The sequence below is a fragment of the Opisthocomus hoazin genome, chromosome 5, assembly GCF_030867145.1.
Source record: "Opisthocomus hoazin isolate bOpiHoa1 chromosome 5, bOpiHoa1.hap1, whole genome shotgun sequence".
Taxonomy (NCBI): domain Eukaryota; kingdom Metazoa; phylum Chordata; class Aves; order Opisthocomiformes; family Opisthocomidae; genus Opisthocomus; species Opisthocomus hoazin.
In genome coordinates this window covers 50,202,376-50,228,356 of record NC_134418.1, presented here as the reverse complement: position 1 = coordinate 50,228,356, position 25,981 = coordinate 50,202,376, and the positions used below count along the sequence as shown (strand labels likewise).

At 39.4% G+C, this 25,981-nt stretch overlaps 1 protein-coding gene across 7 annotated transcripts in view; it reads right to left on the bottom strand.

Moving 5' to 3' along the window:
* The window catches only part of PTPN13 (protein tyrosine phosphatase non-receptor type 13), a 131,323-nt gene extending 111,618 nt beyond the window's left edge, over positions 1 to 19,705 (bottom strand). For 5 of the 7 annotated variants that reach the window (XM_075421202.1, XM_075421206.1, XM_075421207.1 and 2 more), the window contains exons 1-2: positions 19,631 to 19,699; positions 19,313 to 19,420 (exon numbers count right to left, since the gene is read on the bottom strand). The gene's annotated coding sequence lies outside the window, so the exon portion shown is untranslated. Of the gene's footprint in view, positions 1 to 8,219; positions 8,299 to 19,312; positions 19,421 to 19,630 lie in introns of those variants that run through there. The other 2 variants (XM_075421203.1, XM_075421204.1) reach the window with 2 other exon arrangements.
* Between the last annotated feature and the right edge of the window lie 6,276 nt (positions 19,706 to 25,981).

Genomic DNA, 25,981 nt, shown 5'->3' with positions numbered 1-25,981 from the left:
ATTCAGAAGAGTATATAATTATCACTACAAAGTAAGCTTAATCCACGTAAACCAGGGCACAACTCTTGTATCCCTTTCTTGGTTTAATTGTCAGTGTAAGATCCCTGGGCAACTCCCTTACTTTGCTGTTGATCTGCTCCACCTTGGAGACGTGCATTTCTCATACTTGCAACTTTCATTTTAATTGCTAAGTAGGAACAGAGGACCTGCAACTAAGACAAGCTTTATAAATGGAAACGTAGAAATTTCAAGACTGCAAAACAGCTTGGCAATAGTAACACTTTCCAAATAGCAGATCAACCAATAACACGCTTATTCACATGTAACAGAAGAAACTCTTCTAATGACATGAAATAATCACAAGCAAATCACCTCTTACTATTAACAACATAACTTCATGATATAGTGATGTACTGTCTATCATATAACTTCACTTATGACAGACAAATTCCAGACTGTGCAGCAGTCTTCATGAAGATGACTTCCTTGGCATCCTTCCGTACTGCTTTTTTTCAGTGCACAGTGACAGAAACGCTCTTCATGAAGTAAGTACACTAGGACATACAACTGTTGCTAGGTCTATGTGGGTGACGTGCATTGTCGCTATGACAAGGACAGACTATGCTGAGGGACACTAAGAACAGCACCTCCAGCTATAGTTCAGCAGTTATTCCATTGTTGCATGCAAGAGCTGTGCATTCCTCACATACTATAAAAAGTTCATGACTGAAGTCTGTCCTTATCCACTTGTAGCTCTTAGCATAGCTGAAGAGGGGATGAAAGTTATTGTCAAAGAGCAGAAACAGTAGCACACACATGATTTAAATATCATGGAGTCACCAGGAAGCATTATTCTAAGTCAGCAAGTATTACTTCCCACCATCTGTAGCATTTTAAAGGTATCTACAAGTAATACAATGAGGCTCCGATGAGCAAGTCAGGTAAGTAGTGACAATTGTACAAAGCAACTGCTTTTCATATCACTATGAAGATGATTTTCTTTATAATCAGTTTCCAGTGTTTGAGAAGAATAATCAAATATTTAACACCAAGACATAAACTGCCACAGACTATAACTCAGTGACTCTACAAGGAAGTTTCACTGATTTAACAGGTACAAATTAAGCCAATATTGCTCAACAGGTAACCTCCCTAATGAAAAAACTTACTCTAGAGGGGGTTTTTAAAAGCTTAGCTTAAGGTCTGAAGTGATACAAATTTTACTACATTAGATAAATTCTCTGGTACTGAAGGGTTCAGCTTCTGTTAAACATTAATCCTTACAGTCTCAGTAACAGAGAAAGGTACCTTGCTTTCTAAATACCTCTTCTCAGTACAACAGCCCCCTGCAGCAACATAATAACCAGCAAAAATGAAGGCAGCACAACTGGATCAGCAAGAAACTAAGCGTGGTATGCCAAGAGCATGAGAGTGCTCAAATTTCTTGGATGTGCCATTAGAAAGTCAACTACTACTTCCGGAAGCTTTACAGGTTTTCTTTTTTTTTACTCAGAAACTTGCTGACTTCCAGATAAGTGTAGAAATATCATGACCTTAATACGCTAAAATATTGGGGAAAAAAATCATTTTTAATACCCACCAACCTTAGTAATAAAGTGTCAGGATTGTAGTATATTTGTAAATCACTGTTAAAATCAACATACTCTTAACAAGTCTAAAGACAGACCCCACCATATATTATTTCAAAATCAGATTTTAATCCTAGATATTCATGTCCAGTCCTTCAACAAATGGCTTTTGCTGTTGTTATGGTGGGTGAACTGCAGAACTGCAGGGCTCACTTTGGTTTTTGAGATTTGCCCCCCCCCCCCACCCCGTGGGAGAAGGGTGGATGGGGGGGGGGGGGAAATCCATCAGCCTCGTATGTTTGACTACCAGACATTTTGAAAAAAGAAATTAGGAGAAGAGATAATTTACTATGGCACTAAAACAGTTTCTCCATAGCTAGAACAATCTAATGTATGGTACTCATGTGAGAAATGTACTGGTTTCAGAAACAGCTCTGGCATATTTTTAGTTTGAAAGCAGTACCCTTGCATACTCACAAGAAGAAAGTGATCTGCTAGGAGGGACCATAACTTGTGTACTCAACCACAATAAACCTCTAGTATCCAGAGGACAGTTCATACTAACAGCTACTTCGTATGTCCTGCCTGGGAAGGAAACAACATCCCAGAACAGAAAAAAAGCTCGCCAAGTAACAGAACAAGTTTGAAAATTACATCTATCTGCATCTGATTCCTCCAGCACTGCTTTACCTCAGGAGTATACAGGCAAAGAAGCTGCACTACTACAACAGAAGAATTTTTTTTGTTTAAGTACACATTTAGCTCAATGTAAGAGCCAACAAACTCCCAGGTGGATCACCCCACCTACCAATATTTCTTCTAAACTGAACTTGTATGTATTTTTTTTGCGATGAAAATGAAAAAAACCTCAACCAACTCAAAAGTTACCACCTAGCAAATGTTCTCTTCAGCTAACCAGTTGCGACCAATAGTCCAATGGCTTTCTTACCCAATTCCCTAAGTCGAACTACATCCTCACTCACATTTTTTTCTGCTGATAACTCTTGGTGAAAACAGCTGATGACAGTCCAACCAGTTACTGATGGAGATAGACTATCTCCTGAATAACAACAGCCTCCTCAGCCATGACCCTGAATGATGTTTCAGTTCCTGGTAACTCTCAGGAACAATTCCGAAGTAGCCCTACAGCTAGGGGAAGAAGCGATCGTGTTCTCAAACTTCCGGATGCCTGAAGGTGCTATCCGTCTGGGGGACCTATCTTGCATCGTTTCTTCAGTCTTTGATGCTCAAGACAGTAATATTCCCAACTCCTTGGAAATTTAGACTTCTTTAAGTTACAGCATATGCTCTAGAACACCGACACCACCACAGAATTCCAGGACTTGCAGCAGCGTGCTGCCTGCCTAGACAGTTAGGATTTCTTTCTGGGGTGGGGGGGTGGGTGGGAAGAAGGGAGATATGGCATAAGGAATAGAACATTATGAAGTCTGCAGTTAAATGACACCGCAGATATCTTATCTGTGAATTCACCTGTCTGGGAGTAAAGCTATTACTCACACAAGTGATGACTAATTCTTACTGTGAAAGTCTGAATTTCCACCCTGAAAAACAGACATGATAGAACACAGGCCTATGTTTCAGCTGCCAAGAACTGTACACACAAAAGCAGCTACATCTTTAGTACCAAGGCATAATCCAAGAGATCCTTGCTCTACTTATCTGCAAGTTGAAGAAAAGGCTAATTCAAGCACAGTAGCAAATATCAAGTCTTATTCAAAGAGCACAGCATTTTCTTCACTCTCGTGTAGCAGAAAAAAAAAAGGAAGTAATTTTGTTTTCAGACAGAGAGCCTTCCTCTACTTAGACACAGTAGCACTAGGCATGACATTTATACATTTTATGTGCCCAAAAATACATTTTAAAAGGTCTCTTCATCCTCCTGATAGGTGTGAAAATCTTTACAAAGATTTATGTTAAAGAAATTTTAAGCAGGGGGAAATCAGTGACTAACTCTATAAAACAACTTCATACACATCCAGGAGAGAAACAACTTCAAGGGAACTACCTCTTAAAAACAGAGATATCTGATGATACCCCATTCTCACAATGAGACACGATTAGGAAACGTCCACTCCGAGGGAACAGCAGTGATGTGAACAGGTAGCTGACTGGATTTGACTTGTCCATGGAACAACTGTTCCTACACAGAGGAATCAGAAAGATAACAAACGGTAAGCTGCTACCTCATAACATTCTCCTTGAAGGCAGACTGATTCTAAGGAAATTAGAAGCACTGGCAAGTGAGACTACATACCTGGCCCTCTGAACGTTACATCAGGCTTCAAGAAGGATGTGCACACTCATGTGATAAAGAGTATGTGTTCCTAAACATGCATATGTGCATACGCATGTACCATGTTACCATCTAGCTACATGAAATGTGTATGTGCATTCATCTGCATGTGTGTATTTCATACACACCAAACAATTCACTTTGAAGTTTCTGCTGCGGGACAGTAGAAAAACCCTGAAGGACAAGCAAGAGTTGTAAAGTGGCAGGAGCACTGATCTATTTCGAGAAGTCAAGATCAACTACCTGAAAGCCTTGTTGGAGGATCTGTAAAGCCTATTAAAGATTTTGATCAAGGCAGATTTAAAGTAAGATTCCGTAAGCATTTGTAAAAACAGATTTGATGCCAGCAGATGGGCTGCAACTGTAGTAACAAACCTCCATCTGTCCAGAAACCAGCTCTTCATTCTATGCACACAGTACTGCAAGTGTAGCACTAACAAGTCTTCAAGAGTAGAACAATTTCCATTCATCATCTGTGTATACGCCTGTCCTCATAAGACACTTCACGGCAAGTTCTTCTCTCCATAAGCGACTAATTTTCCAGAGATAAAGTAACCTATTTAACAGCTACTTCTTGAAAACACTTGGATGCTGTTCCAGTGATATAAAAGATGTTTCCCCTTCCTGAACTGATGCTGAGCTAAGGAGCAGACTTGGAAATTCATTAACATTGTCCTTGAACCGGACACATGTTGTTTTTTCACCCAGTAACTGAGAATCTGTCAATGTAAAGTAATTTAGGTGAGACATTAACTGTATTAAACAGTATTTGGTGAAACCAATAATGAAAAAACCCACCTGGATAATACAGAAGATAACTGAGCTCTGAGTAAGATGCACACAGTGCAATCACGGAGATTCCTTCTTCTGCCTAACACCTGCTTGTCCCAAGCACATAATCCATGACAACTAAGGTGATCATTTGTTATTTCAGACTGCAGATCCCTTCTTTTTGCACTTCCTTCCATACTCGCACATATAGCAATTAGTTTAAGACTTAAGTTGCATATATTCTCTGCGTACATGCTCCCAACCAGTAACCAATTTGCAGGGCACAAAAATCTGAGAGCAGAAAACATGCAGCGTATACTTTCACACTGTGAAACAGACCCGTTGCCCAGAAAGACTAGCTTTACAGGAGGCTATTATTCTCTACTAGTTCATTATTGGATTTCCCAAAATTCTTAATCACCTGCTGCTAGTGTTTCCATACTCCAGTATTTATCAAACTCTCAAGTTGTTTAGGTTCTCTGTTAAATCTACGCTTAGCAGGGTTTCTCAGCACATTTAAAAATGGTATTTATTCAATACCTGCAAGATGGTGGTGAGTAAACACAGACTTTCTTTATCCAACCATTCACAGTTGATCCATTTCCTGCAACTGATAACGTACATCAAGATTTACCTATTGTTTACCCATTTGTTCCACTCAACTCTGTAGATATAGTATAGACCATATATTGAGAACAGTACAGTCCATGTGACAGCTATCACCAACTAATTTAGCAGCATGTCTATAGATACTTATCAGTTGAAAGATTCCCCACAAAACATGAAGTTTTTTTATTCACGGATGCTTGCTATTTAAATGAGCTCTTTATGGAGGCCAAAACCTCCCCGAGCACCTTATACTGTCTAGTTTAAATCCTGCAATTAGGAGGTTTTAGCTCCAGATTAATTAGTCCACAAAGCCACTTAAAGACTTGGAATGCCTATGGTTAGGAAATCACGATCTTGCTCCAAAACATGAGTTGACACAGCACATATGGCTTTGTACCAAAATTACACAGTCAATCGGAACCTGACCGGTTAATGAGAGTCCCTCAGCCTGTCACTCTGTTCACTGCACTTCAGAAAAACATGTAATTATATGCTGCATGGTTCAGTATGCTGTTTACAACTTAACAATTGTTAAATTAACTATACTGCCCCTTGAACAAATTTCTAACACACACCCATTTTATGAATCATCTTAAATTTAGAGGCTATGCATAATTTATTCAGTCCTACAGCCATCACATTCTCTATGTCTTAACTGACCTCACAGGTGATGTGATTATTAGTCCTTTTCCTTTTAGATGGGAAAACATGCTATTTCTCTTTCATAACAGATTCAGCTACTTGTTATTGCTGCCCAGCTTCAGATCCTTACCAAGCTTCTGGTTTCTGAGTCAAGAAAATGAATGGGATTCGTAGTGTAAAAGGACTCTCACAACAAAGAACATAAGCTTCAGTATCATTTGGTAGCAACATGAAAAATCTGCAAGAGCGATTTATAGAACCCTTAACTAGATCTTTCATGCAAAACAGACTGCCTGATCTATAGTAAAGACAGAGAGATAGTCCATGATACAACAGATTTGATTTAGCTTCACACACTAGAATGGATAAAGACTCCATTTGATCATTATCTGTGCTCCATAGTATTCTGGTACTTGGAGAGATTACAGGACAGAACAACCTACAGAAGATGGCATTGCCAAAAAAAAAACAACACAAAAACACCAGGAAAAACAAGACAGCAGCACCTCCTCCCATGACACAAAGCCAAGTCAAAAAACTGAGTTCAGGGAAGTTTTACTTTGTCTGGATGATAAATACACTCGTATTAGTAAAGTTACAGGACAAAGAGCCATATTACACCTTAGGCTGCATAACAAGGACAAACTAGGAGAAACTTTTCCTCTGTGGGCCTAGAAACCATGAGAGGGAAGTGAGTCACAGCATCATCTTTCTTCTCTTTTAAGAACATTCCTATGAACAATAATGGAGAGCTAGTCAGACTGAGGACATACTCAAGATAATGCCCACATACAAACTACAGTTGCTGTACTGGAATGGAAGCAAGCAGAAGGTCATACTAACCTCTGAACCCACTGCCCTATGGAAGGATAAAGTGAAAGAAGAATAGGAGGGTAATATAACAGCACTGGAATCTTTTATTAGTGCACTTGGATCCCAGGGAGTTACACCAGTTCAAGAATGTGTCAAATTTTGCTGCCTTCTCAATCAATTTGATAATTCCATGTACAGCAGTTTAGCCCATAACTTGTGTTTCATGGAGACCCAAGAAAACACTAACTACAACCACTTCGAAAAACCAGAAACATCACACTGACACAAGACGAACTTCACCCCTTCAAAACCTAAGAGCTCAAGTCCTATACAATATGGTCTGTATACAACATACCAACTTTCAACCATTCCATGCATGGCTAGAACTTGTAAAACAATCCAGATTTTCTTCCAGTCCCGAATATAGTATTTCAATTTTAGTCTTGCAATTTCAGTATATAAATGGCACAAACTTCTAATAGAAAGTGCTGCTTGTAGGAAAAAAATGTCAAAATTCCGTGTGAGAAGATGGTCTGAAGCTCTTCAACTCCTATTTCCATCTTTCATTGCTAAACACTTTAGAAAATAATTGAAAGAGATTATTCATCGATACAGCACACAGAAAATTCATAAATGCAAGGCTTTAAAAAAGCACTTCGGCAGTATTCTGAAACAGATTTCAAAATTTCAGAAAGTTTTATCAATAGTTTCAAAACATTTTCAATTTTGATATATGTTGTCTCACTACCATGCATTCCCTATAAACTTCGCTTATAAAATACTGAATTTAAATGACAGTTTTATCAGACTGGACCAGTTGTATTGGTTTACCTCAAGCTGCCTATACTTACCTGAGAAAGAGTAGTACTACATAATCAGTGAGAAGCATCAAGGATTCACCACTTACAGAAATATCCAATTTGATATTAATGAAAGGAGGTGAGGGGGAAAAAAGCAGAAAGGGAAGGAACAAAATTTTTACAATCCTAAGATTTACATCTCAAAGACAGGACAATCTAATAGCTTCGTGCTCCATAATGGGAGGAATAACTCATAGATTCCTCACTTTGCAGAAGCACAGAGGCTGGAACCCAGACTTCATCAGACAGAAGAGAAAGAAAAACTGAAAGAAAGCATGCTTGCACAAAAGCACACATATACTGTTTTAGCAAAGGAAGAAACACCGAAGTTGCAGACGAAGTAGCAGTTAGGAGCTTCAGAAACTTTCACGTAATAAATTAAAAAATTGTTATAAATTCCAAGTCTTGCTGGCAAACCTAATGCATCCCGTGGACCATTACTAATCAATTACAGAAGAAAAATAATTTTTCCACTTACCTAGAAGCTGATTATTACCCCAGTCGTTTAGGGTGAAATAAACACATACAACCATTCATGGGCTGCATTTTAAAAGGTACACATTTACAGATTAAAATTTTGAGTTTTGTCAAAAAAACTAACTACAGACAGCTGGCACTAACCTAGCCTTTGCCTTTTACCATGCTGATGAGCGACCTCTCCAATTTTTTAGTGATCTTCTTCCACAATAATCAGACTTCTGTAAAAGTGGCTGTAAGACTTCGCCCTTTATTTTACACCAACAGTCTGGAAACAGGCAAAAAAAAAAAAAAAAAAAAAAAAAAAATCCCAGTTTCTCCAGATGACAGATGGGGGAAAAAAAGGAAGGAGAAGGACACCCAAACTTTTCCCACCCAGAAGTCACACACAATTTACAATTGCTTTATATCAAAGAGCCTGCCGGTCACTAATTAGAGCTTTTGTCACACGAAAAGTCTGAGTTCCACAAATTCTTTGAAAACTGTTTAAAGACAGTAAACCTTGGGGTTTCAAAACTATTATAAAAAGCAATTGCTTTTATTAGATGCTTATTACTTCTTGGCACAGCAGCTGCATTGCTGTTTTTTTTTAACTGGTGTTTATAGCCTATCATTGAAAATACATCATAAGCCTTGAAATGAATGTTGTCTACATAAAAAGTAAATTTATATATAAATTATTAAAGTCTAGACAGGCAACAGCTTCTCTTCCACTTCTCCAAAACCACTGAAGAAGGAAGCAAAAACGATTTTGCATCATCAGCAGACTTCCCCAACTAGCAGCTCATATTACGGTGAAAAGTTAAATTCTGTGATCATCAGTTCTTTAATATTCTCAAAGCAAAGGCAATGGGTGGGACAGAATAAGTAAGAATTAATGCACATATCAGAGAGTTCAGTTAATGTCAAGCACAAAAATATTTTCTGTAATATTGCAAACTATATTCCGCACTGTGCAAGCAGCAGGGAAATTTTCACATACAATGTTAAATGCAATTTTCTGATTCTTTTCTGCTATTTAATACTCAGTACTGAAAGACACAAATTCCACTGCTGTCTGACAGTATCACCGAATGAAAGGGTTGGCACTGAAAAGTACTCTTTTTGGCTATTCTATGCTGATTCCAGCATGCAAGGCCAAAGAGCACACACAGCAAACCAGCACACATACTAGTATCAACAGAGAACAAGAATCTGATGTTGTGGCAAGCAAGAAAAAAAAGAATGCCTTTCTCACCTGTAAAAGAAATCAAACTATTTATGCCTCCACAAGCTGTTTTTCTGTTGTACTTCTCATGTGATACCATTTTAAATGACAATTACTTATATAATCTATTATTTCATCAAACAGTATATTTTCAGTTTCCTCTTTGACAACCAACACTGCAACTGAAACTTTGTGATATCACAAAGGTGTTGCTGTCTTTTCGTCCTCTCTTCCTGAGCAACTATTTTACTTTAGCTGTATGTGTGAAAATTAACTCCCTTGATTACCTGACTATCCATCATTTAATCCCTCCTTAAGGGGTCTGAAGAAAACAGAATAATGATTCCATGACAGAAAGGATGAAAAAACAAGCAAGGAACTGCACCTTGAACCAGACAGCTCAACATCCTGTTTACATCTCTTCAACTAGGTGGAAACTTCTCCCACCTTTCAAGTACAGCCATGACCACTGCTGATGTCTCTCATCCAATTCACTGACCTAACTGCAACCAATATGCTGCTGTAACGCAGACTTCCACGGACAGCACAGCTGTTTCCTGTGTTTGGATTCCTTCGATTCCTAGGGTTCTTCTCTGAACAACAAGCCAGCCCATGTGGACACACACAAGCTTCAAAGGCAGATCACAGAAGGTTTCTTATTAAGCTTTTTAAAAAAAAACGTTAAAGAAGTTTTCAGTTCAAAGGAGCTTCCTTTTTCTTGTGGTATTTAGAAGCCTAAGCAATGCTCAATACAAGTACTATACTGGATGAGACCACCTCTCCCATCACCCTTCCCTGACAATCACCAGTTTGTTGAGCTCCTGAGCTAAAGGTTAGAGCTGCACAGTGAAATCTAATAGTAACTAATGGTCTCTGTTCTGCTAATTTCTCTAATCCCTTTCTGAATGCATTTACACTTTCACTCCACATGACATTTTGTTCCAGTAACACAGCTGTAACTAAGTAGTTCACAAAGAGTATTTTCTCATTTGCTGTGAAGACATTAACCTATCTCCTCAAATTTCACTAGAGAAGAACATACTAAGGGTCTTGAAGGACCCCCTAATGCCTCACAGTCACCTCACTTTTACCAGTCACTCAGCAGTAAATATCTGCAGCTACCGAAAATAACAGAAAATGTTTTCTTCTGCCAACCTTTGCTGTGTGCACTACGTTCACAGGAGCTGATAAATCCAAACAATCATCCAGCATACAAAATATTTTCTACTCTAAGACAATGCACACAAATAGAATTACAAAATGATAATAAAACCTTTTTAGGGTTTTCCTTAGTATTTTTAAGCTTAAGGTTTTCTTTCTTTACATACCATATTCCTCAAATTCACAAAGGGTAGTACTGTACCAGGGAGCAAGTAAAGATGGAGAAAACTGTTCTTGCTGAAACTGTTTGCCAATAGATTAAAACCCTAGCATAAACACTAGTGTTCATGTGATACAATGGTATAAAAAACTACTAAAAACAAACAAGAAAAAAAACCTAATTAATTTTTACAATGCATCACACACTTCTGAAACACCAGTCTTGTAGCAATCATTGTGAGCACACACATTTTAATTTGACCTAAAGGAGCTTTGTAAAGCTGTTTCAGTAATTCAGTTTCTACGCATTAGCCCATGCGCTTAAAGCTCCAGGCCGATTTGGCTGTTCCACACATGTGATAACCTTACTGTAAAGCCACTCAATAAACGAGTCTATACAGCTGATGAAATAAGCTTTCATCACTGCCAGCTAGCAAATCTTTATAATTGCATAAACTTTAAATTTTTTATTAAGGACATTCAACGGATTGCAATGACAAGGCACACTGAAAAATTAAGCTGTTCAAAATTTAAGGTTCTTGGGAATTAACTTATTTTGTTAAGCATGTACATTTGTCAGATAAACAGCATCAGAAGAAACCTCTTTCAGGAAACATAAGTCTAATGTTTTGAGGGTTCCTCAAAAACTTACAGTGTCTGTTTCTTGCAATTCTTATTAAATGGATCATTATAGCAGACTTCTCAGGCAAACTTCTGGAGTTGTACCACATTACAAATAAAAAGTGATGAGGACCAATAGTTCCAAAAAAAACTACAAAAAAAAACAAGAGAACAAACAAAAAAATCACACCACACATCAGATAGTTATTAACCCCTGAAGGCCTTAAACATGACCACTAAGCTGGGAAACTCACAAGCACTTCCAAGTTCAAAGGTCTGAAAACTCAACCCAACCTTAATCAGGCAGAAACAGAGCTCACAGAAGCCTCCACCACCAGCATATAAAATGACAGGGACATTCTGGTAAGGCCCATAAACCCATAGACCAGCCTACTCTTTTTTTCTTCCCTTCCTTCTTCCACCCCCCCCCCCCCCTTCCTTTTTTAAGCTATGTGCACCACAAAAAAAATACTGTTTATCTAATGCTGTTGTCACAACCTAGCCCTTCCAGATCAAAGTCTTCCAGGTGCTATTTAGGTATAGTCCAGCTAGCTTGTTAAACAATTTCTTCCTTTTTCAGATAGAAGTCAATTTAACATTTCACAACTGCTATTCCTGTGAGAGTTTTTCTTAATTTACAGACATACAGATATGTATTTCATTGTTTATTTTGATGTTACTTATCAGGAAGAATGTCAACAGCATTCGTATGCCACTTGCATCCCACTCAAATTTCCAGTGAAGTTAGAAGGAGTTTCTCATTGCTCTTCAGCTTCAGACGCCAAACACCAGCATGCACAAATGTCAAAGTTACTTTTACGGAAAAATATCATTAAAATCTTTGTTTTCCCTAGATTGCAACAATTTTTTTTTTTAATATTTCAGTCAACTCATTAGATGTGTTATCATTTTTTGCTGCTACTCCTTGTACAGATTTCTAATGCTAATCAATAAGCTGCCTTTTTCTGAATCTCTCCTTCAAACGATTAACAAAAAATTACTTCAAGTGCAGGGCACTGGTCTAAGAACAGAGAAAAGCTGACTGAAAATATACACGAACTCTTAAAGACAGAGTCTATGAAAGCTGGACAGAATCTCCTTACTCCTAAAAGCCTATTTGAGATTATAAAACTTCTACCAAAAAGTGCAGAGAGCTTATTGACAAATGAATCTGATTAACACATGCATACGGGCAGTACTCCCTTATTTCCTGTAAGTCAAATTAATGTGAAGAAGTCCAGTTTTGAAACTTACAGAACATGAAAGCAAACTGGCTTCAGAAGAACAAAAAAACAAAGAATGCACCTCAATCGCTGCAAAATAGTTAAAACATACTAAGGCATTTCAAAAACACCATAACAAAACCTCTAAAAGGAGAAAACAAAATTTATCGCTAGTTGGAACATATCAGTTAAGGAAGTTACACATAGTCTTTAATTATGCTGCTGGAGGGCTAACTCTACATAAAGCTAACCACACAACAGTCCAGTCTGCGACATATACTACAGAGATGTCTCTCAGTAATACGTGTGCTGTTACTCACTGACATTAAAAAGAAAAGAATAAAAGTAGCACTTGTACCACTGTATTGACCATTTGCTTGCCTGGGATTCAAACTCTCAAGTTAACTCACTGAAGGCAAATACAGCTTTGCATCGACTCAGGAAAAGCAAGCTATTATTTCACTGACCATAATGCTAACCACTGGGAAGGGATTCTCCACTTACTGATTTTACAGTAAAGATACTAAAAGGCAAAACATTTGCTCCCTTTTCCTTCTCTAACGTTTCTCTTTGCTGAAACACTAAATTATGCCAAGAGAGAAATGGGTAAAATCAGTAGTAATATACTGTTGCACTTGATGAATTATGACAAGAGAAGAAAAATCAGCAAAATTTTTTACAGTACTGATACTCTGAAGAGCAAAATAGGTTAAAAATTTATTAAAAGTTTAACTATCTATGTATGACATGGATAAAATTCTAAATACTCCAGTTTTTCACGCCTCTATTACTTAAGGCAATATGCAAGTCCAACTCTTTCATGATTTAAACCAGGCATGACTTTTCTAGGAAGTACAATTATTTCTAACAGTTTAAGTTCCCAACTTTAATTTAGCCCCTCTCTAATCCATTTAGTCTTTTAAAATTACAATATATAGAAGCAGTTAGCAGAACAAGCCAACAGTGCCACCAAGAAAGATAGTACACATTTAACACCAAATAAATGTTGCTTACAAGTTTTAAATTTTGTAGTTAATATTTCAACAGCAAAGTCCTAAAAGGTCTCTGAATGCCTGCTGCACAGCAGACATGACTTTATGAGTCGAGTCCCACTACTTTTCCCTGGTGACCCTAAAAAAGCCCTGGAACCACCAGCATCACAGGTTTATTAGGGTTTTTTATGTCCTCCTTGTAGCCATCCATGTCTATACAAAAGCCTGAAAATACGGTAACCAATCCACACACACTACTGAGAAGCTACAGAAATTAATATTAAAAAGGGAAAAATCCTCATCCAAAACATAAAATTAATCACTGGGAACCAATTCCCCTGCACAAACAGAGAGCTGCAAATGAGTGTCTACAACCCTTGAGATAATGAGATAAGCCATGTTCTGTCTGTACTCAGCAATAACTTCAAAAGCATTTGCACTCAATTCCCTGTTTTTTTTTTCTGTAGCAGGTTCTGAGGGCCTGCCCACTACCCGAGTTCAACACTAGCTTTTATATGAATAAAGACAGACTACAGAATGGAAATGAGACTCAGAGAAGTTTACATCTCCAAGCATGCAACTTTACTGTAAATATTACTGACATTAACAACTGACATTTATAAATCTTTATGCTTTTCAGCGTTGATTCTGAAATAGCATTTAAGCATTTAAGCAACAGAGAACACAATAATTTCTAATATATTAGCATAGCTATACTATTACAATGAACTAGTATCCTTGGTTTTACACAGCACACAGCAGTGGTGGTAAGATTCCAACATACAAGGACGTTCTGGAACCTACTATGAAGACTACTATCATCTGGCTGCTAGAGAACATCAGCTGCACCTACACACATATATAAATGTAGTCCAAACAGCTTTTACAGCTGTTGTGATAGTGGATATGAAACGTAGGAGAATCTGGTATCTCCACTGATTTATCCAGTAAGAGTCTAGTATTCGTTATGATGAAAAGCACATTCTACCTTCAAAACATGAGGAATTTGTATGATCTAACAGCATTCTCCCCTTGACAAATTATACAGCAACAAACAAAACTGGATTTCAGGAAAAGGTCTGATGGGAAAATGCCTCTAAGTTCTCTTACTTGAGAAAGACAGTTAAACAGTAGTGTTTTCTATTAAATTCAGTATCGATTTCAAGCTTACAGCACGAATATAAATCACCTGCTGTGATGGCACTGCTCAAGAGAAGTCACCCAAGTAGTCTTTCAGCTCAAAAACTTTTTTCTAAATAAAACAGACTTCAGATATGCCACTTCTGAGGTACCTCTCTGCACGTGTGCCTGAAACCAAGTATCTACACCACATACTAAGTTAGGGAAGATGTCAACGCTATATGAAAACCATTTTCAGATTCACTTTCAAAAACATCAGCAAGCTCTATAGGATGTTCCCTCCTATATCTCTCCCACAGATACAAACAAATATACCTCACTAGTACAATTTTCAAGAAACCAAAAAAAATATTATTTATCCAGAGTTGGGAGAACACCCCAGAAAACCATGTCCTTCCTCTGACAAAGCAGAAGCATGCAAAAATTGAAAATCTTTTCACCTCAGTCTACTGAAAAAAGTCATACGTATTTTTCGACAGCATCAGATTAGTTCATGAATAGGTTTGTGTTCAATTCCAAACTTGTGCACTTAAATTTTCATCATTTTTAGGTTATCCAATTCTTCTCCCTGTGCTTCACTTCTAGCTACAAAATGGGAAATAAAGCTTCCCGCTCCTTTCCAAGCACCCCATCTCATCTAATTTAACAACAGATTGTTTGAATCAGGAACAATGAGCTGACACAACACCTCGTCCTAAATCTTACATTACCCTATCATCTATAAATCCTTAATAACACTCAACGTCCTGCAAAACTACAGTATTCCCTATAAATACCAACAGTAAAAAAATCAGCAGTTTTAATACCAGGTCTCCTTTAATTCTTGACATATAACTTGCATATATTTCTGTGGCATGTGAATTTACACATAAAAGATAAAGAACAACAGATGAAACCCTGAGAACAAAGCCTTCTCACCTCTTGTTATTCTTCCTGTGGAGATTCATAAGCTAACCAGAGCAGATCTCTATCCTGGCAAATGGATTTGAAATTTACAAGGCATATCATTGTCCCAAGGCAGCCTATTCAATTCATTGCCTTTTATGAATGCATTTTAACAGATAATGACGCACAAAGAATATGCCTAGTTGCTTACCAGGTATTTAACTGGCATAGGAGAAAGAGAAGTCCGGATGAAATAAAAACGGCACCAAAGAGTCTTCTTCTGCCCTTCCCATCTGCAAATGCCAGCTTCCTTCTCTACACTTCAGGAGGAGGTGGGGCTGGGAAACACTTCTTTCAGAAGTTCCACCCTTCTTTACAGATGCACATATTTCATTAATAGTTAACTGGCGACATACAACATTAACTTACTCTGGTATTCATAGCTTTCCATCATCCATGCTTGTCCCATGGCAAGCAACAGCTTAGGGCAACTGCTTACAAATATTTTCTGTACCATGACACACTACCCCAAGACTTGCTTTTCAGCCTCTGTCTCACTAACTCATTTTAAAACAGTAAAATTCCAGCCAGTTTTTGTGTAAGCAGAGGAGAAAAAAAAAAAGTGACCGACAGAGTATCGGGCTGCTAACCAACACTCCCTCTCACATGTCCAAAACGTGGCAGTCAGATCAATAATTACCTGTTCTTAGGTTTAACAGACTCCTGGCAAAATAACTTTGAGTTTTACCAGTTTCACCAATGGACTAAAGGTTCTAGGCTTGTCACGCGAGTAAACTGGAAAGCTCTTCCAGAGAAAATCTTTCCCCTTAAAGAGCTCACCTTACTATTGTTCAAGTTAATAAGTCGACAGGTGCTCTGTAACAACCACTACAGAGACTCTTGAGTGTAAAGTCTCCTTTAGCTCGAAGGACTTGGAACAAGAGGATGCCTACATTAACCAAGCCCTCTGGGCCCTACTGTCATGTATTTGAACACATAAATATTTGAAGACATTTAATGTACAGCAATATTCAGAGACTTCAGTGATAAAGAGCAGCTTTGCCCAAATGACTGGCACTTCAACAATAAACTCCATTGAAGAGTCTGCCCAGTCTCATTTTATCTGTCTAATTACTTACCTCTCTTGCAGGAATAGCATGCTATTAAGGTTTGCTGATTAAGATTTGAAGGCGCTTTGAAGATTTACTGTGCTATACAACTGCTAATTATTATTGTTCATACCTGCATTCGGTTGGGAGGAAAACATCTATGTGCCAAATAATTTCTGTTCCACATGTAAAAGTGAAAACATTTACTTTTTAATTTAAAGAGTGCAGCAAAGCAAAGAGACAAAAGACTGCACTTTAACTTGCAGTCCTTCACTGTGATAGCTACTCTGTATTTATAACAGCCACACAGCTGAAGAAATCCCATCATAAAGAGAAAACAACCCAAGTAAACACAATGTCTTCCTTCCCACTCAAACACGCAAACACAGTAATCGTGCCTTGGTAGCGTGTCTGAAGGTGGGAAGTTACCTACTCCCTTTCCCAGGCTTCTCCACTACTTCCCTTCTAGGCATCCAAAGTGACAATGCCACACACAAGCTCACGATGTGGGCACAGGCTCAAGATGACCAGTTACAGTGGTTATTTACCACTCATCCATTCCACAGCCCATTTTTACTTTCAAAGGCCTGTAAAGCTGTGAATAGGCTACTGGATACCATCCTCTTCATACACTCTGTTATCGTGGTGAAAATACGTGCTGTGCACTCACTTATCCCTTAACATTCAGCTCATCCTTCTCCCACAGATACTTTCTTGTGTCATGCATGCTCTTCCATTCACTGAAGTGTCCCCAAGTCTCTGACTCTCATAGCCTCTAACTCCACTCAACAACAGTCTACGAATGAACAGATTTTTTTTTTTTAAATTAAGCTCTTTTAACAACACTCTGTGATACAGCCTGTCTCTTTTTACATCTGGTATATACGAAAGTATTTACTTTTACTGGACCTTTAACTTAAAAAAAAAAATCCAACTCTCAATAGAAAAAAAGTCAATACAAACCCACTCATCTACAGAATGTTCAATTTTTTTTATCATGCAACAGCAAAAAAAAAAAAAATTCCATTATGGAAGAAATATATGTTATGTGCTTTTCCAGTCACCACACAGGATTGTTCTGTTAAAAACAGGTAATAAAATATCTTTAAAAGTTAGACTGTAGGTTTTTCTATCTCTTGCCATCATTCTTTTCTTTCCTTAAATTACTGCTTACATTCAAAAACTGTTTATGGAAAGACATGTTTGTTGGCAGACAAAACAGACACTCCAGATGAAATATATATGCCCAATGTGAAAGGTGAACAGATCGGTACGTCTGATAGCATTAGGAGTGGTAACAAATTCTATTATAACTGCACTACCAAAAGATTTTAAGACTAGATTTACTCTTTCCTCATCAGTATTTCTTGCACAAGAATCAACCTATTTAAGTTGTTTTCCTATTTGTATCTGTATCTTGGTTGAGTCTAACTCTTACAGAAACATCTTTAAAACATATTTCTGCTCATCCAAAGACAGACTTGCACAGGCAGAGTATCAGTCAGGAGCCTGATGCATACTTTGAACACAGAAAGCAGTCCTGCTCTGGAGTCACTACTTTAGGTATTTAATGCCCTCACTTCACTAGCCTGAGCCCAAACGAATGACCTAAAGTCAAGATACCTAGAAACATATGTATTCAGGGACAGCTTTCTCACACGAGGTTCAGCCCCCAGGAGAAAGTCTCTGTATTCTGACCCAGTTTTACTGCACAGTTTCGTAAAACGTTCTCTTCCCACTGAAAAGGCTTCATGAACTGATCATGATTACTGCCCCAGCTAGTTCCACATGCAAAGACTTTCATATTCCCTTCTCCAAAACACACACCTTAATAAGATGGCTAGACACAGATCACCTGCAACCAACCTTAGTTTTCATGTCCTACATTTACTTCTGATCCCGCCTACAAAACCAAACCGGTTCCCAGATGCTTCCCCAACAAACAGGAGGGGTACAGAGCAGCTCCTGGCGGTTCCCTATGAAGTCACTGCCTTTGTTGTTTTAAACATGCAATTTAAAGAGAATGACATAATTCAGAGTATGAAAGAGATTATCCTGCGGTCTGCGGAGGTGTTGATTGCTAGGAGATAAAAAGCCAATGAAACCTACGCTATTTCTCATGCCCAGCCAACAGATTAATACTTCATTTCTGTTCCTCCAGAAACGTCAGTAAGGCAAAAAGTTCCACTCTGTTAAGGAGTTCGGGCGGTTGCTTTGTTTGGTTTGCCTAAGCAAAAACCAGCCCTTCACCGCCGGCAGACAAAACGCCCCACGCGTGTATTGCTGTTACTGAAAGACCAGTTCAACCCCCCAGGCGACCCGGGCAGGAAGTCCCGGGGGACAACCAACACCGCTTTGTGCGGCCTTCACTTCCCTCCGCCCACACTCCACGGGGCTACGCGGCCGGGGCTGCCACCCTGCGCTAGCACCGTGCGGACTCGGGCCCGGGACCTCACCCTGCCCGCACAGCCCCGCGGGGCCGAAACCCGTGTCGGGCCCGCCCCGCCACAGCCTGCTCCCTCGCCGCGGCAGCTGCCGCTCACCTGGCGCCGCCGGCAACCCCGCCACCCTGCGTGGAGCTGAGCCGCCCCGCGACAGAGGGGCCACGCAATTAAATGGCCACCAACGGTCGTCCGTCCCTCCGTCGAGTTCTCCCTCCCCCCCGCCTCGCCCCATCGTGGGAGGCAGCCGCGAGACCCCCTCCCCCCACGGCCGCACACCTCCAGAGCCGCGGACCTACCGGCCGGTCTAGAGACGCCGTTCGCGCACGCAGGGCAGTGACGGGGCCGAGAGGCCGGGAGCTTCGCCCTCTCCCGCAGCAGCGCTCGCGCAGGGCTGTGGTCGGCGCCTGTAAGGGAGCGCGGGGAGGGAGTCAGAGCGGATCAGCATCTCCTCCCGCGCCGGCCGCCAGCCCCGGCGCCCCCTCCCGCACGGCGCGGAGAGGGCGGGACCGGCGGCGCTCCCCGCCCTGCGGCTCCCTCCCTCCCTCTCCGTGTGCACGGCGAGCCAGCCGCCAAAAGCCGCCGCTCCGAGCCGGCTAGGGAGCGCGGGTACCCACCGCAGCCGCCCAGACTAGCCGGCCCGGCCCTCCCGCTGCCTGCTCCGCTCCACGCCGGTTCGCCGGCCGCCGCCCCCTCACGGCCGCCAGCAGCGCGGGGAGGCGACCGCGCAGCCGCCCTCCGCCCCCGACAGCCGCTCCCTCCCTCGCGCCCCCGAGGCGGCGGGGAAGCTGCTGACACAGGCCCGGCCCCGCCCTCTCTCTCAGCGCCCGGTCCGGCCCCGGGCCCTTCCCGCGCTCTGCGCCCCATCCGGCCATGGCTCCTTCCCGCCCTTAGCGTCCCGCTAGAGCTCGAAGGTAACTTGGGAATTGACTCTACTTGGGGTAACCTACTGTGCTGATAACGGCAACCTGTTCTTGGCCCAAAGGCGTGTTTTTTTCGGGGATAATCTTACTTCTGTCTGCTCCCAGGCCTTACACTGGCAGTCTTGATTCTTTGCTACAGGAGTCCCGTGTCCTTTCATACAGTCACCCGTCCCTGAGGGTGCTGAAGGGATGGGGAAGCCAGGACGAGACCCATCCATGAACAGGCCTTTGGTGTCCCAGCACTAGCCAAACCGTTGCTACGTTGTTCGGGGCGGGGTTACTCAATGCAAGCTTACACAAACAAAAGCTTTAATGGCAAGGTTTTCAAATATGGCTGACTGTTTTCAGCTGGTCAGACCAATTGTGAGGAAAAGGTCTGCTTGGCTAGGTGGAAAGTTTTTTTCAAAATAAGACTTCTTTTTCCACTTCGAAACTGACATGCAGTGACTGCTGAGCACTTATACCATGGGGTTGGACCTTCTCTGGTGGGTTCCTCTGGGCCTTCTGCACAAGCTCCCTCCTTTGTTGAGGTGGACTGTGAAAGGAAATAGTCACGGGGTAGGAAAAGTACTTTCAGTTGCAAAGAATACTATCACCACAGATGTGGCCTCAAATTCAGGCTATGTGAAAATAAACTTTTTCAGAATGATAGTCTAGAAGAATCGTTTCTATTAAAAAAAACCAACAAAAAACATTTTTGTGGAAACAGTTGCTTTAGAATAAGTAAAAAATGTTTGGCTGTAACTGTTTCGTAACTAGATACCAATTCCTTTACTAACTAAAGCATTAAGAACTCAGTATGAAAGTGAGTCTGCCGTAAGTAATACTGTCAGTGACTTTGTGTAAATCATAACAATAATAAAGATGAGTAGTAGAACTAATTAACATTGTAAAATACTACAGTAATCTGAGATGTTGTTAGTTATGTAATTTAAATATTATTTTCTTGTAATACAAGTTCCTTAAGTTGATAACTATCTACCTAGATTTTAAGGTGTACTGAATATATTGGTATCCACATTTCCAACAAGAGCTCATTTCAGTCTCTGTACATTTATACATTCCATGGCAAGGGCCCACATTCTCTTTCTACAGGCTTGTTTCTTAATGAAATAAGATTTTTTTTGGTTTTTTATGGATGTTGATGATAGGTAGTAAATTTTAGCCTAAAACTCTGCTTCCTTGTCTCAGGTCAATTTATAGTTACTGTAGCCCATGTTACTATATAGTCTGTCTTTTTTACTGTATTTGAAGATGGGTCACAGAAGGAACTCTTTGTAGGAATAGGGTTTTTTGTAAAGATACGTTATTAATTCAAGTAAACAGAATGAGTAAAACAGGACTCACGGATGTGTTAAAACCCAACCGACATAATAAGGAAATACTGTCTTGTACTAGAATATGCCTCTGAATATAGAAGTCTCCTCCCCAAAGAGTCACCTCTCTTAAAGGACTGCTAATTAGATTGTAATCTACTTTCCTCTAAAGAACATGTTGTTCCTTGTTTTTTATTCTACTAATGAGCATTAGTTGGGGACAGTATTTTCCTTAGCCTTGTAAATGTATGTGAATGCCTTAACAATTACTCATTAGACTGATTTTTTTTTTTTTTTTAAATTAAACATCTTCAACAGGGAAATGTGAGGCATAGGATTGGTGAAAAATATAATTTCCATCTTCACCTACTGTGGATTATACAAGGATGCAAATACATGGAAAACAGTGTCATAGCTTTAGAAATTTCTTACATCGCTGACTGAAAGAAAGATGTAACATATTGTGCACAAAGACTGATGCCTTGGACTGCCTCCACTGTGGAAAAATGAAATGGCTTTTGTCAGTGTGGTACTTCTGTCATTTGTCATGAACACAACATACGTTTACTGCAAAGACTGGCATGCCAGTACTTAATAGATTCCTGAGTGTGAATTTTTCCTTAGCTGTTCAGAGGAAGTTTCCATGCTAACCAGACTTACAAACTTTTAATTTTCCTCTGCAGAGAGTGCCTGCAAATAAATATAGTCCAATTACTCCACTATCAAAATCATGCATCATTTACTCACAGCTTTTGCTTAGTGTAGTGCAACCTTGCTTAGGAAAAAAAAAAGAGCCAAATTACATTATCTAGTGTTACTGTTGAAAAGTAAATAAACAGGTGTGCCTCTATCTATGTCTAAACTGAGGGATTCAAGAGCTTCTCCAAGTTCCTGGTTTGGGATGCATGTCTGGCCACACCTTGACTGTGTATTAGGACAAAACCTGCACATAAACTAGAACCCTCCCTTAATCTCATGTTTATAGGTAACTGAGGAGTCAAAAATTGTGTGGCGCCCTGCAGTGTACATGTAAAGGTCAGCAGATGAAGGCTAAATCTGACTATTCACACTAGGCAACTAAGGAAAACCATAAAAAAAGAAAAAAAACCCCAACATAACTGCAACTTAGGGCAATACACACACACAAGTTCTTAGCCCGCAAAGCGCTTTCTTTTTGAGTTAGACTGTATTGGGGTTGTCCTTATATTATCTAAAAGATCCTAAGTAAATGACATGAGTTACTTAGAAAGAAGCAGCAAAGAGAAATAGCTACCACAAAGATCAAATCTCTGAGAAAGATTAAGACTTAGTACAGTGACTGTCTGGGATTTTCAAAAGCGATGATTAATTTTGGGTATCTCCCAGTTTTGGTGCCCAAACAGGGACCTTATTTTCAAAAAGTACACAGTAAGTGGAGTCTGAAGTTTGGCAGCTTTGTTCACAAGTCCCTTTAGAACTATTAGCCATTTTATATTCTTTGGCTAAATGACAAGCAAGGGACAGGATTAACGCTGCCTACAAACATTTGATGAGGCTGAATGCCAGTGAGAGGATGTATTTTTGGTCCCCATCTGCAGTGAAATCCATCTGGTAGGCTAATGCCAGTGAGGTTTAAAGAGTGCTCGTTGGCCCTGTATTGGTACAGTTGCAGAAAAGAGGCCTGAAACGTATTTGAGAGTATAGTTACATATGTACCATTCACTACATTCTTACACTAGGACTTAACAGCTCTTGAGGATAATCTTCACAAAAATCTAGTTTACAGAATCCGATTAGCTTTATATACTTAAAACCAGGCTGATTGAAATAGTAGTGAATATATAGCAGAGAACAATCTTGCCTGGACAGAAACTGCTTGTTCAAACGGATCCTTTCTGGATTTAACTTTGGAGTCTATCCTAATGAAGGTTTTATTTGGGAGTGTTACAGTCAAGAGTTAAATCAGAGCAGCGGAAGAGAGACATTAAAATGTATAGAGAGAGTAGGAGAAAAGGAGTTGTTTTTATTTGAGGTTTGAAATGAGATGAAGGGTCACCAAGGCTGAGAAATACTCAAAGGCTGTCCCAGGCTACAGCCTGTTCTGAAGAAAAGGCTCTCACATCAACAGTAGCTAGATTGTATGGAGGGACAGACCAGTCTAGACAAGTGGCGGGGGGGGGGGGGGGGGGGGGGGGTGGTGGGAAGGACACGACATAGAGATGAAGAGAGAATTTTTCCCCAAATTGTAGTGTTTCTATAGTTCCATAGTTGATAACTGTTGGCTGACCAAATTTTAAAGGCCAGGCAGACAATTTGGGTTTTGAATATTCCTTTGTTGTAGTTCTCTGACATCTAAAAGCATTGTGTTTATCTTCAACAAATTCATTGCTCTACTGCTGCAATGCAACTTAGCATCATCCTGTGCGCAAGTGCTAGTACGACTTTTGCTAAACAAGGTAAAAGCCTCATAGTTCCCTTAAACTGAGAAGGCTCTAACTTATACAAATGACAGCTTTATATTTTGCAGTGATCTTCAGCACTTGCATGTCAACAAGAAATTCTGCTAATCTATTGGTAAATTCTGTAATTTGAGGGTCATCATTTATTTCTTTTTTTTAATGTCCTGCAATGGAAGTTGCAAAATGAGAGTTTCAGCAAGCAAACATCCACAGGCAGACAATCTAACATGTAGATCCAGCATTTACAGCTCATGCACGATTTTATTAAACTTCCAGAGCTGTTGAAATTCCTAAGGCTACTCACATAAATTTTTTCTGCTTAATCAAATCTCACTTTTCTAAGGTGATAGAAATGACTGGAAACCAAGTTTTTTATACTAATCCTTAGGGACTGCACAGTTTTCCTATTTTTGACTAGCAAATATGTGCATATTTATATGCATGTTCTTAAGCCTAATTGGAAGGGATGGGAACTGAAAATTGCAGTACTTTTCATTAAAAGGTAGCAAAAACAATACAAGAAATACAAACCAAATTAACATAATTCAACTTTATTCCAGAACTTTTTTACCATTGATTCTGTTTGTTGGTATCCAAGAGAATTTTTTGCAGTTTTTGTCATTGATTCATTCACTCGGGAATGCTACTTGTAGCAACAGTGTAATAAACTCTCTGGTCCTGGAAATTGTGCTTAGTATTTTCTTTATGCTTTTTATATTCCCAGTGCCATCTTTTCAGGGACAAAACCTGGGTCATGGCATTTTTTGGTAGCAGCAAAGCATACATAAAGAGATGGGTGACATTACAGGTGATAATATATCTCAGTAAAGATTAAAATATCCATGGATGAAGAAGATAATGATACGAGACACTAATGCAAACATGTCTGTCGAATCATTAAATGCTTTGAAACAACCAGCAAAAAAAGGCTGAAGATAGACTCCAGGGAAACAAAATGAGAGAATCACAGAATTAAATAAGCAAAATCCCTGTAAAAACTACTAAAAGAATTATCAAAGAGTCAAAAGAAAACAAAAATTAAAAAATACATCTAATGCCTTAGAAATATTATACTCCCTTTAACGGTGATAGAATTTGTTTCCATACTCACCAAAATCTCCTCTATCTGTCTGTAAATCTCTTAAGGTTATCATTCTCTACGAGACTTCCACCCAAGTAAATCCAGAGTAATTACACTGAAATCTGCAGAATTACTCCAGGTTTACATTGATGTTACAGTGAGCTAATCTGACTCTATAGGGGACAATTATTGTTTCCCTTACTTACTCTATAAACTACTGTAATTTACATTTCTACTCACATTTGCCATAAAAATCTGTGAATTATTTTAACCAAAAAGCTGCTTTGTTATTAAGAAATGCCTCTCTGTTGTTATGCAAGAATCAGGATTATTTTAATACACTTTTTAAAGTTGTTGTACAAAACTGAGCTTTTAAAAACGTGTGCTGGGATATCTGACTATAGTTTTTTATCTAATCAAACAAAACTTATTTTGTCAAGCTAAAGGGACTGAGTTCCACCCCAGAAGTTACAAGCTTTTCACACAGTTATGCCCAGTGAACTGGGTTACTTTTAATGTTATTGGAATAATTGTACATGCTTGTGCATTTGTGCAAGACTTGCTTTCTTAATTGCTTGGTTTGTAACTCATTATCAATTAGTTTTGCTGTCATGGATTTTAAATCAAGTGTCTTTAAAAAAACCCCAGACACTTCCTTTTGGAGAACTCCTCGCACAGAGTAAGTGGCATCCCTCTAGTCTGGTAAATTTTATTGTCAGTAATACATATGCCAGCCACTCTAACTGACTGCTGTGAGAATTGCGTGTGAGCATCTGTAGAAGTTTCACATTTACTTTGGTGATTAAAAGAATTATATTGATTAATACAAAATCATTTTTGGACACTTCTTTCGTACTTCTATTTAGCTGTGTCACAGTGCTTCTCTTAATAATGTTTTACTGCTTTCTTAACTGGAAATTATTGTTTAAGTATGATTTTTCAAGCAGATGAAGCAGTATGTTGGACAGTCTTTTTTTATGTTGCTGTTGTACTATATGTTTCCACAACTGGAAATCTTAACAGAATATATAACAGTCATTAGCCCCAAAGAGAAATTTCTTTAGTATCCTGTGACCATTAATTACTTTTAGAACAAGCAGAGATGCTAAACAGTATGCAATAGAAACATGCCCTTGGAAAAGTTTGTCGCTTCTAAAAGCCAAATAATTCTTTAGTCCCTATAAAGTGATCGCCTGACAATTTGAATCAA